This window comes from Chlorocebus sabaeus, unplaced genomic scaffold (genome assembly GCF_047675955.1).
Source record: "Chlorocebus sabaeus isolate Y175 unplaced genomic scaffold, mChlSab1.0.hap1 unalloc_scaffold_1504, whole genome shotgun sequence".
NCBI lineage: Eukaryota > Metazoa > Chordata > Mammalia > Primates > Cercopithecidae > Chlorocebus > Chlorocebus sabaeus.
The window spans coordinates 3,409-15,874 of NW_027327307.1; the positions used below are offsets into that span (position 1 = coordinate 3,409).

The 12,466-nt window shown below is 47.1% G+C and overlaps 1 pseudogene; it reads left to right on the forward strand.

The window, feature by feature from the left end:
- Window positions 1-516: 516 nt before the first annotated feature.
- LOC140711082 (Fc receptor-like protein 6) lies at window positions 517-7,840 on the forward strand (annotated as a pseudogene).
- The last annotated feature ends 4,626 nt before the right edge of the window (window positions 7,841-12,466 follow it).

Consider the following 12,466-nt stretch of genomic DNA (forward strand, 5'->3'; position numbering starts at 1 on the left):
CGTTGCTGATTGGCCTTAAACTTCCTTTGCCTTGGTTTTGCTCAGAGCATCCCAATCTTCTCCCCCACCCTAATTTTCCTCGAACCCCCCGCTCCGATTCTGTGCTCCATCCAGACCTGACCACCCAAAGTTTCCTAAAACATCCTGTGATTTTCAGTCTCTGAGCCAGTTCCTTCATGTACAGTTAATTAATTTATGGCTGTCTCCAAATCCCTTCTCAATGCTATCGGTGAGACCTCCAACAGGATGGGCCATCTCCCTTCTTTGAACTCTCACAGCAACCTGATACTCTGCTTTGTGCCTCCATACATGTTTTGTCCTGCATGGCTAGACTGTCTGGGGACAGAACTGTTTTATGCAACTCTGTGGCCTCAGTTTTACTTACCACAGTGCCTTACATATAGTAGAATTAAGTACATCTTGAGTTGAATTAAAGTAAAAAAAAAAGATTGCCTTACATTATTTTCTCTAGGTCATCCATGGATCTCTTCCAGTCAAGAAAATATTTCTTTGTCTACCATACTTTGACTTTTAACTATTGCCTTTTGAAGCTCAGATTGATTTAAAGCACTTGGCTTAGATGCTAAAGCTTGCACATTTGCCAACATGAGCTCATAGTTTCATCTAAGCCTGCTTACCTAAGGAGATTTACATTTTTTTTTCTGAACATTTATAAACATCTTAGACCAGTTTCTAAACAGAGATATGATGTGTTTTCTTCTTATTTTCCTACCAGTGTTTGCATATTAAAAGAACTTGGGGAATATAGTGGCAACCAAATAGACATCAGCAGAATTTCATGTGCGTTGGGGTGGTGTCCTAGAGAGGTGATTGAGAAGGGCTTTCCCAAAACAACTCAAACCGTACCACTTAGGTAGCCCGATGCTCCTCCTGCTTTGTAGCCATTATTATAACCTTTCCTTACCCACACCAATTTTGCAAGGTTTTCTGCTCATGCTAAGTGATCCACACATTCAGAAAACTGAACATCACCAAATAGAAGTTAAAATGAAACAATGCCCACAACGTTGAGGAGACACATTTAATAACATACGAAGCTAATTCAGTGCCTCATAAAGAATAAGGATAAATGGATCCCTATGCCCTCAGGCCAAAAACAATCTTTATTTTCACATAGTCGAATTAAGTATTTCTGGGGCCAGTGTAGGGGAAAGATGGTATGGAATGGGAGAATCCCTCCTTCCTGCAAGAGGAGAAAGCCAGGGACTGCTCTGTCTATATTTTTGCAAGGAAATTCTTCCTTCGTTTCTAGTAACCAAACTGAGAAGCACTGATGTTGGGCTGGAACAAGGACCTTCTGGTGGGGAGGGCAGCTGGGCTGTATAGACTTGAGGTTCCATTTTTGAGGTTCACCTTGCCTTGGGGTCTGTCCTTGGTTACCACCACTGATGTCTACCATGCTGGACTTTGGAGAACTTTGCTTCCACTTCAACACACTTTGGTACCTTCAGTCAAGTTTTTATTAAAGACTAGGGAAAACAAAAGAGAAATTTAAATAAGAAAAGAGTGCCAGGAATCTGTCTTATAAGATACAATTTATGCATCCTCATCTGTCTCCCTTCTTAGTTGCTGGCCTGTCTGGATGCCATCTTAGCATCTGTGACCCAGGTGGCTACATTTGTCCATCTACCTACCTTAAGGTAGAGCCAGGTCCTGGAGAGATTAGGAAATCTTCCTATGTGCCTAAGATTCACCTCATCAGATCTGGAGTCCTGTCTAAAGAGCCACCTTTTGCCTAACAACACCAAAGTCAAGGTCTCCTTTATGAAGTTCCCCACCCCTGCCCCCCTCTCCCACCCCTAAGTCTTGTCCTGCCTGCTGCTTCTTGGAGGAAGACGTGGTTGTCACTGAGGCCTCACCTGGCCCTTTTGTCTTGTTCCTCCTGAAGTGGGGAGGGTATGACATGGGCTTACTCTGTGGAGACCCTAAAGCCAGGATGGCCAGGATGCAGCACAGAAATGTTCCTGTGGAACTTAATAGGAACTATGACCTGGTGGGGTGGGGCAGTGGTGGGGGCTGGCGGTTTTCAAATCTATGTAGGAAGAGGGAGGACGAAAGGCCACAGATCCTTCTGTACACACCAGTCCCACTTCTAACCACTCTTTCTGTCAGAAGGTCCTTATTATCCAGTCTCACCCCCTCCCTTTTCCCCATGGCAGGTCCCTGTGATGGAAAGTTTGGCGAGCCTTTGATCTCATGTTCCTGCATGTCTCCATGAGTACACCTGTGTTCATGTCCCATTCTGACCACTCGGGCTGTTTGGACATGTCTGTCTGAGGGGACAGCTGTCTGGCTGAGGTGTAGATGGCTGGGTCCATCTTCCTGAGCTCTGGTTTCTGTGCCTGTCTGCACAGGGCTGTGCTCTGGATCTAGGCGAGAAAGCCTCAGGGTCCTTTCCCTCCCCAGTTCCTGGTGGCAAACATCTATGCCTGGTCACCTTCCACTTTTCTTTGGTCATTTTCTTCCATTTACACCAGGCTTCTCTACCAAGTGAAGTCCTAGCCCTACCAGCAGTAGCTGAAGGATGCTGTCACTGGCCCTATGGGGAGCTAATCCTGCAGGGACATGACTAATCTTTTCTATAACTGGGGAGATGGTGTGGGAGGAGGGTAAAAAAGAGACAAGAATCAACTTCTAGCAGAAAACTCTTCTTTTTCTCCCAAAGTAAAGATTACATCTGCTAACCTCACGTCTTCCAGTACTACCTGGGAACTCAGACTGGGAACAAGGATGTCAGCTCAGCCATTCTTTGTCTCTCTCTCTCTAATCTTCTGCCTTCAACAAAAATGCAGGACTAGAGAAAGCAAAAAGGAAACGTAGAAAAGAGTGCCAGGAATCTGTCTTCTAAGATACAGTTTATCCTTCCTCATCTGCCTTTCTTCTTAATTCCTGACCTGTCTGGATGTCATCTTAGCATCTGTGACCCAGGTGGCTACACTTGTCCATCTACCTACCTTAAGGTAGAGCCAGACTCTGGTGAGATTAGGAAATCTTCCCGGTCACATTGTTCAACTTTTCACCTACTCTTCCCCTAGCTACAATCTCCTTTCTCTTTCTTTTCTCTTCTCTTTTTCCTTCCTTCCTTCCTTCCTTCCTTCCTTCCTTCCTTCCTTCCTTCCTTCCTTCCTTCCTTCCTTCCTTCCTTCTTTCTTTCTTTCTTTCTTTCTTTCTTTCTTTCTTTCTTTCTTTCTTTCTTTCTTTCTTTCTTTCTTTCTTTCTTTCTTTCTTTCTTTCTTTCTTTCTTTCTTTCTTTCTTTCTTTTCTTTCTTTCTTTCTTTTTTTCTTCTTTCTTTCTTTCTCCTTCCTTCCTTCCTTCCTTCCTTCCTTCCTTCCTTCCTTCCTTCCTTCCTTCCTTCCTTCCTTCCTTCCTTCCTTCCTTCCTTCTTTTTTTTCTTTCTTTCTTTCTTTCGAGATGGGGGTCTCAATATGTTGCCCAGGCTGGACTCAAACTCCTGGGCTCAAGGAATTTGAGTAGTTAGGACTACAGCTGTGCACTACTGTGCTGGGCTCTGGATTCTTGATACTGTCTTCTACTCTTTACCTCCTCCCACCATTCCCACTGTATACTGAGAAACCCAGTTCCTTAGAATCTTCAGTTTCAAGGAATGGATCCATTCTCAGGTAACTTCAAGAAAGAGAGGTTTATTAAAAGCTATATGGGGAAATAACGAAGATTGGAATATTTTATTTAATCTAGCGTTTTAATTGAAACATATATATGAATATGGTAAAAACATTAAATTTTTAAAAAAAGAACAAAGAAGCGCATTGTAAAAATTGTTTCAAACTCACCCCAGCCCATGAGTTGGTTACCCAGTCTTCCCTTACATTCTAAACATTTTATATGCATATGCAAGCATACATATGTGTGTGAATATGTATGCGTGTTTCTTTTTATATACAAATGGAGGTGCACTGTACACATGGTTTCACATGTTGCTTTTAGTGTTTTCACTAACACTTTATCTTGGGCTCATTCCATATAGGTATTTATGGATCTACCTTGTTCTTTCTCATAGCTACATTATATTTCATTATATGGCTGGACCGTAATTTATTTCGCAAATTCCTTATTAATAAACATCTTAGTTGTTTTTAACCCTTGTGCTATTTTAAGCCATATATATAATATAGATATTCTTTATATATAAAAAGCAAAAGGGTAAAACAACTTACACACACACACACACACACAGACACACACACTACAATCTATACTCCTTCCTTGAGTTCTGGAGTGCTCCATCCACACAGCTGGCTTCAATCACCACCAAATGTAAATGACTCCCAAGTCTCTATCTCCAGCCCAGAATGGACCCTGAAGTTACATATAGGCTCTGAACTGAGGGATATCTCCACCTGGCCATGCCAAGAACATCTCATTTGAAGATGGACCATTTTAACTTACATTTTCCTACAGATCAATGTCTTGTCCTCAATTTCCTATTATCCTGAATTCCTCCCTCTCCTTTGCCCCTTGCCCCCCATCAAATCTTCAAGTCTGTATCATCAAGTCTTATAGATCCTACCTCCTTAGTGTCACTCGGATCTATGCCCTCCTTTCCACCTCACTGCCATTGTTTCAGCTGACACCTCTCGCTCGCCCAGGCAATTGCAATAGGCTCACTGTCTTTTTCTCACCCCGTTCTGATCATTCTTTACTTGGCAGCCATCAGATCTCGAATGCAAGTTTGATTCAATTACTCCCAATTTCAAATCCCTCCTTTCCTTTCCAACTGCTCTTGTATAGTTTGAGTTCATCTGATTACTACCTCCCCAGGCTTACTTCTTAGCATACCCTCTTCACAGTCTATCTCTCCAGGCATGCCACACTCCACCAGTTCCCAGACTACTCCTGGCTGTGTCCTTGCTCACGTGGCTACATCTTGAAACAGCCTCTTCCTACATCTCCCTTATACTGAATACTTATCTTTCAAGATGAAGGTCAAGGCGACCTCACCTCTTTGGGTGTCCTCCCCAGGTAGAACTAAGCAGTTTCTCTCTCTGCCCCCTCTGTCACACTTGTAACACTTTGTCTCTTTTCTTGCCTTCTACACTGTGAACCAGCATATTACACACACACACACACACACACACACACAGACACTGAAGGCCTGGCATGTAGAGGTACTCAATAGATGATTGATGAATGAATAAGTCAATGAATGAATAACAAATAAATTCTGCTTCTCTGCCTTCCATTGAATCCGTACCTTTGTTAAAGAGATGAGAACTGACATACATCTGAGTATTGAGACTCCCAGGGAGTTATCTATGTTACTGCTTGGGGAAGGAGTTCAGACCACACTTGGAAACCCAAGTGCTCTGTGGTTGGTGGTAATAGAGAAACCAGGTTTGAGCACCTGGGCCTGTGCTCAGGGACCTTGTGAGCCTCATAAGTTCCAGGAGTGATAGAAGGTGCCTATGGTCCAGGAAGAGGCTGATTACACCTGTGTTCTTCTTGCTCATAATGGGAATGAGAAGGGAACTCTTCCATGAATCCCATTTCTGCATCTTTTGTCATGATCCTCAGGCCTGACTCCCAGCCATGGCTTTTGGCTCTTGAGGCTACCTGACCTGTGGGAGATTCCACACCTGGGGAGAGACCCTTGTCCTGCCCAGTCAGGGCAGAGAACTTAAGTTCAGGATGAGAACAGACAGGACAGGGCCCTGCATAGTTGGGGTGGAAACTGAAACCCCTGCTGGGGATTGGTATTGGTGTGGGGCACCAATGGAGTCCGGACCTCTGGGAGCCTTTAAGGAGGAAGGTAGGAGCGAGCCAGATCAGGCTCCTTCAATCCCTGGATTCTCACAGGTCCGGACCTGGAGCTGTCACTGGAGGTGGGGACTATTGAGTCAACCTAGACTGAGGCAGCATGTGAAGTGTGAAGAAATTGGAATTTGTTCAGGAGGAATAAGATAGCTATATAATTGGGATGATTCCAACTGGAATCAAACATGTCGATGGGGAGGAAAACCCAATATATGGTAGGATCAGGGAGAGACAAAAAGGGAGAAGAAAAGGGAAAGGATAGAGGCACATGGAAAGAGAAGAGGAAGGAAAGAAGAAGGAAAGGGAGGAGAGGGAGGAAAGGAAGTCCAGGTCCTGCCCTTCTCTGTTCAGCATGAAGGACTGGAGACAGTGGCACTGCACAGGTGCCATCCAAGGGCCTCCATCCCCAGCAGAGGCCTTAGACTGGGGGACAGAGGGAGAGAAGTGACCGATGGGACCTGCAGCTCCAGGGCTGCCCTGTCCCTTTGTCTTGCAACCTGTCTATACCTCCAAGCCTGGCCAAATCTTGTGTTTGAAGGAGATGCCCTGACTCTGTGATGTCAGGGATGGAAGAATACACCACTGTCTCAGGTGAAGTTCTACAGAGATGGAAAGTTCCTTCATTTCTCTAAGGAAAAACAGACTCTGTCCATGGGAGCAGCAACAGTGCAGAGCTGTGGCCAGTACAGCTGCACTGGGCAGGTGATGTATATTCCACAGATATTCACACCAACTTCAGAGACTGCCATGGTTCAAGTCCAAGGTGAGTCACCAGCTTGGGAGTTTGTGGGGCAGGAGGTGCCTCTCAGGGGTCCCATCTCTAGAGGTCAGTAGCTCTCTGGACAGGACCCCTGTCTCTGGCTGCCCTTCATGCTGGGCCAATGTGTGGGGCCCCGAGGTTTCCCAAGATGTTGTCTCAATACCCCAATCTCCCCACCATGGGGCACATATGGAGCCAGGGGAAGGAATGGGGAGATTCCTGGGAGAGGGGCACTGGGAAGAGCCTGGACCAGTCCAGGTTCACCCTTCCCCTCTGTGGACTAGACGACCTCAAAGGACCCCTCTGCCTCTGACTTCCAAGATTCCAGAAGGGTCTGGCTGTGTGGGAGTCACTTTCAGAGCTTGTGGGTAAGGACAAGAGGACAGGTCCTGGGGATGAAACTGCCTTCCATTGGGGTCCCCAGGCTGCAGCCTGGGATGAGTAGAAGCTCAGGCCTCAGCCTCCTGGGGCTTCATCATCCGGGACTCCCCTCCTAAGCCCTGGGCCTGCATCTCCCCAGAACTGTTTCCACCTCCTGTGCTGAGTGCCGCCCCCTCTCCGGAGCCCCGAGAGGGTAGCCTGGTGACCCTGAGATGTCAGGCAAAGCTGCACCCCCTCAGGTCAGCCTCAAGGCTCCTCTTCTCTTTCCACAAGGACAGCCACACCTTGCAGGACAGGGGCCCTCACCCAGAACTCTGCATCCCAGGAGTCGAAAAGGGGTACTCTGGGCTTTACTGGTGTGAGATGGCCCCTGAGGGTGGCCAGGCCCAGAAGCAGAGCCCCCAGCTGGAGGTCAGAGTGCAGGGTAAATGTGTGAGGGAGTGGCGACGCCCCCAAGGGTCTGGGCATCAGGCAGTGGGACCTCCTGGGAGGAGAGAAGTTGTCGGAAGGGTCCCCAGGAGAGGAAGGAGCCAGGGTCCTGGGTGGTCAGGCTGAGCTTCCCACCCCATGTGCGTCCCAGCTCCTGTGTCCCGTCCTGTGCTCACCCTGCACCACGGGTCTGCTGACCCTGCTGTGCGGGACATGGTGCAGCTCCTCTGTGAGGCCCAGAGGGGCTCCCCTCCAATCCTGTACTTGTTCTACCTCAATGGAGAGATCTTGGGGATCTCTCCTGGGAATCACTCGGCTCCCCATGGTGGAGCTCTTTCCCCCTTGTTTCCAGTGAAGTCAGAGCAGGATGCTGGGATCCCGTCCTGCAAGGCTGAGAACAGCATCTCCAGAGAGAGGAGTGAGCCCAAAACCTCTCCCTTGTTGATGCATCTTGTCTTCTAACTGGGCTCTGAGCCCCAGGGCCTAGGATAGTGGTTCAGTCATCACTGCACCCTCAGCAGCCTGGCATGGAGTGAGGGGAGCTTGGAGGAGGCAAATGTGTGGAGGGAGAGGAATCTCAAGCGTTAGGAAAACAAGGGCAACAGGGCCCAAGCAGTGAGATGTGTCTCCTTTTCACAACCACAGAAGTTGTGGATCCTTCCAGAGAACTGGTTTCCTGTGGTCTCAACAACGCTGAGCCTTCTAGCTCTTGGCCTAAGACACAGGCAACTTTCCTGCAGTGAAGGTGTAGGGTGTGTGTGAGGGGTGGGGCGGGGGCCAGACCTAGAGGCACATACAGGGCATGAACAGAGAAGTGGAAGGAGCTGGAGTCCCGTGTGCATGTGGGCCTGGGAGACCTGCAGGAGCCCAGAATCCTCAGCTTGGCCCTCATGACTCTCCAAGCCCTCTAGGTGCCCTCCCCCCAGAGTTGTCTGCTGGGGTGAGCCACTGACATGGGTCTGTGTGCTGTTCTGCAGAGGGAGCTCTGTGGCCTTACAGACAAGTTTTTTTTTTTTTTTTGGTGGCGGTGGGAGGGGGGCAATCACAGGCCTCTGAGTTCCCCAGGACTCCTCAGAGTGCCAGGGGAGAAACAATAGCTGTTTTGTCCAGGTGCGGCCTGAAGATTCATGAAAGTCACTCTAAGGGCCTGGGTGTCAACTGTGATGCTGACCCTGTGTCCTTCCCAAATGGTCCTGCAAACCTGCCAGGACTCCCACTTTCTACTGCACGTCCTAATCTTCTATGCCTGGGAATCTTACCCAATAGAGGTGACAGAATGAGTCCAAGTCGGCCTCAATGTGCGTCAGCATCTCTACACCTTCCTTGGTCTCAGAGGACACTATGTGATATCTCTCCTCACCTCACTCAGAGTTGGGTGGCACCCTTAACCCCCTTCTCCAACCCAGGGTACCAACTCATAAAGGGGCTCAATGGCTATGAGGACAGAGGGTCCCTGCTGGAATCCTTCACCCTGGACTTCTCCCCAGGGGATCTTGTTCTCCAGCAGTCATTGTCAGTGCAAGGCAGGATTGAGGAGTCTGGCCATCCTGGACTGATTTGGTTTGATTGGTTGGTTTGTTCCTTCCTTCCTTCTCGTTGCCTTGTTCTAAAGATGAATTTTCGTTGCCTAGCGAAGAATCAGCCTTTCCCAAAGACAGGTCTAGCGTTTGCCCTCCACTATGAGGTGCCGATCTCTAGGCCCTGGAATGCCATGCCTGATAAAAGTGTCTTTGTTTGTCTAGGGGCCTTGGCCATCAGACAGTTCAACAGTGTGATTTATGATGAGGGATTTATGCCAAGCACTATCATTTCTACCTCCAGAGGGACTGGAGATCAAAGGTGTCAGCTTGACCTTTGGAAGGGCCAGTGACTGACTGACAGGCATGTGGGCAGCATGTGATTTAGTCCTAGTAAAAACTCTGAGGCTTGGGCGAGATTTCCTGGTTGGAAATATTGTGTGTGTTACACACTGATGCCAGAAGAGTACCCTGTCCTAACCCCATGGGAAAGGACATACTTACTACTTCCCTGGACTCTGTGCGCTTATTTCCTAGGCTGATTTTAATATGTGTCCTTTCCCTACAATAAGACATAACCACGAATATAACAGCTTTCATTGTATTCTGTGAATATTTCTAGCAAATTACTAAAACTGAGGGTCGTTTTTGGAACTCCTTGAACTTTCAGGTGGTATCAGAAGTGAGGGCAGTCCTGTGTAGATTGTATTCTTTCTGACTGTACACTTGGCTGAACTCTCATGCACATCTTAGAAAATGTACACACTGTTGCAAGATAATATACTAGTTAGGAAGATGAGGTTAGAAGAAAGTAGGGTAGGAAAATAAGTTGCAGCAAGGAACAAGCTCAGTATCCAAACTATGCTTGAGTGTTCTATCCATGACTATGGGAGGGCTACAAATGCAGCTTTCTGCTTTCCAGCAGCAACTCCAAGAGAACAGTAAAGTCTACTGTAAAATCACAGGGCTGCTCAGAGAGATGGCCCTGCTGTTCCTACCACTGGGAGGCATTTTTTCTCAAGAAAACACTGTGCGATGATAATGAACAGCATCTTTAGCCTTATCTTTTCCATAGCCCCACTGGATATTCCTGCTTTATAACACTCTTTGACACAGACCATGGTCATTGATTGCAACAAAGCATTTCAGGGGAGCAAGTCTGCACCGTCCCCATAGGAGGTGGCTTGGGTTTTATCTTTCTTTTTTTTTTTTTTTTTTTTCTGAGACTGAGTCTTGCTCTGTCGCCCAGGCTGGAGTGCAGTGGCGCATCTTGGCTCACTGCAAGCTCCACCTCCCGGGTTCACGCCATTCTCCTGCCTCAGCCTCCTGAGTAGCTGGGACTACAGGTTCCCGCCACTATGCCTGGCTAATTTTTTGTATTTTTAGTAGACACGGGGTTTCACTGTGTTAGCCAGGATGGTCTCGATCTCTTGACCTCGTGATCCGTCTGCCTCGGACTCCCAAAGTGCTGGGATTACAGGCGTGGGCCACCGCACCTGGCCAGGTTTTATCTTTCTAATAATTCAGCTAAACCTGGGTTAGTGATTCTCAATGGAGGCAGAAAGTCCAACTTTGAGGACCTCTGCCAGAGTGAGCCATGATTACATTTAGGAGCATATGGCATGCTTTTGTGGTTTTAAGGCTATACAAAAAGGTGATAAACACTATTTTATTTATTTATTTATTTATTTATTGAGAAGTGTCTTGCTCTGTCACCCATATTGGAGTGCAGAGGTGCTATCACGGCTCACTGCAGTCTCCACTCCCCCTTCACCCCTGGGCTCAAGCAATCCTCCCACCTCAGCCTCCTGAGTAGCTGGGACTACAGAAGTGCACCACTGCACCACCATGCCCAGCTAACTTTGTATTTTTGGTAGAGACGGTGTTTTGCCATGTTACCCAGGCGAGTCTTGAACTCCTGGGCTCAAGTGATCTGCCTGCCTCGGGCTCCCAAAGTTCTGGGATTACAGGCATGAGCCACCGCGCCCGGCTAATAAACACTATTTTAAAGGATTTTGAGTGGGGTGTGGGAGCGTGTTTTTAAGGAAAATATTCCTCTCCCCTGTCCAGGAAATATTTTCATAAGCCCAATATGTAACTAGGTGAAAATCCAGCTATTCTAGTTGAAATGGAGATGAAAGTCCAGGAATTACACCTGGCAATGCTGCCCCATTGTTTTGCCCATCTGCAATCTCCGAGCAGAGGTGCACCCTAGAACCCTTAAGGCTCCAAGGCATTGCCTTGTGATTTAAGCAAAGTGCTGAGATGGGATACTCCCTCCAGCTTCTACAAGAATAGTTTATTTATTTATTTTTTAATCATATTGAGTTTCTTGTAATATTTCCATTGAGGAAAGGTTGCATGGATTTTTTTATTTTTAAGTTCAGCAGCCACTGTTCTAGAGGAAGGACTTAGCTGCATAGCCTTTGGGTAATACCTCATCAGGTGAGCTTGGGAAAGTAAAGAGTTAGGGACTATACCCCTTATCCCTTCTCCATCCCCCCAGGCAGCTATCCACAGTCAGCAAAATTGGCTATCCCTAGTGCTAGAAATTGTCCATCATAGAAAACTTCTCTCCACCTCTTCTTCCTCCATCCAGAGAGCAGTTGAAGTGGTTGCTTCTTAACCCTCCACTTCTCCTTCTGTTTCCCATTTCCTCTTCTAGTAGTTTGAGGGGGAATCCCCAAGCCCTTCCCTACCTCTTCTTCTTCTTTCTCTTTTTTTTTTTTTTTTTTTTTTTTTGAGATGGAGTCTCACTTTGTCACTCAGGCTGGAGTCCAGTGGTGCGATCTCAGCTCACTGCAACCTCTACCTCCTGGGTTCAAGCGATTCTCCTGCCTCAGCCTCCCGAGTACAGGTGCCTACCACCACATCCGGCTGATTTTTGTTTTTTTTTAGTAGAAATGAGGTTTCACCATGTTGGCCAGGCTGGTCTCAAACTCCTGACCTCAGATGATCCACCTGCCTCGGCCTCCCAAAGTATTGAGATTACAGACGTGAGCCACCGTGCCCGGCCCTTCCTTACTTCTTAACCATTTCCATAGACTAGAAGAAAATGTCTCCATTGTTGGTGTGCTGCTACCAGGCTTCTTTCCTCTCAGACATAGGAAATCCTGCCTCATAATCCAATGACTCAAACTCTGAGCCACCTTCAATGTTCCAAGGTCAGAATCCCAGACAGTCCGTCTCTGCCCTACAAAGAAGGATTTGACCAAGAGAGAAGAGTACCATGGGTGCCACAAAACCATTGTAAGTGGCAAGGTATTTGGGGAACTTGACAGGGAAGAGAGAAGATTTTGCATGTGATAATGGAAAATATTTAATGGGAAGGAGAGGAGTGAGTAACCCTGAGAAAAGAGAAAATGAGATTGCCTTCTGAGTCTCAAAGTGCTAAGTAAACACTTAGTACATCAGAGATGAGGCATGCATATTATCCCTAAAGAATTACAAAAATGAGATGGGGTGGTGTGAACAGCTCTCAAAAGAGTAAGTATAAGAGAATGTACCTCAACACAATAAAATCCATCTATGAGAAGCCCACAGCTAATATTATACTCAATGGAGAAAAGCTGAAAGCTTTTCTTC